We start from the raw sequence: 268 nt of genomic DNA on the forward strand, positions 1-268 counted from the left end.
GCTCATCTGGCAGGACCTGCACCAAACCAAATGAACTCATTATAGTACATAACATATACGATTACACTGATATTCTGATATTTTGTTAATGAGTGACAGCTAAGTGGTTTACCTCAATAGCTTTCTGATAGATGGCTCTTGTGTGAGTGACTCCATAAATCTCTGCTGCACGCTTGATGTAGATGTTGAACATTTGATGTTGTTCCTCTGGTTCTACAGCTGCAGTGGCTCTCTCATACACAGACATGGCATGTCGTGCCAGACCGTA

The 268-nt window shown here is 42.2% G+C and overlaps 1 pseudogene; it reads right to left on the reverse strand.

The window, feature by feature from the left end:
* LOC107587986 (pre-mRNA-splicing factor SYF1-like) overlaps positions 1 to 268 on the reverse strand; it is a 7,893-nt pseudogene that overhangs the window by 4,942 nt on the left and 2,683 nt on the right.

This window comes from Sinocyclocheilus grahami, unplaced genomic scaffold (genome assembly GCF_001515645.1).
Source record: "Sinocyclocheilus grahami isolate Dianchi unplaced genomic scaffold, SAMN03320097.WGS_v1.1 scaffold97.1, whole genome shotgun sequence".
NCBI lineage: Eukaryota > Metazoa > Chordata > Actinopteri > Cypriniformes > Cyprinidae > Sinocyclocheilus > Sinocyclocheilus grahami.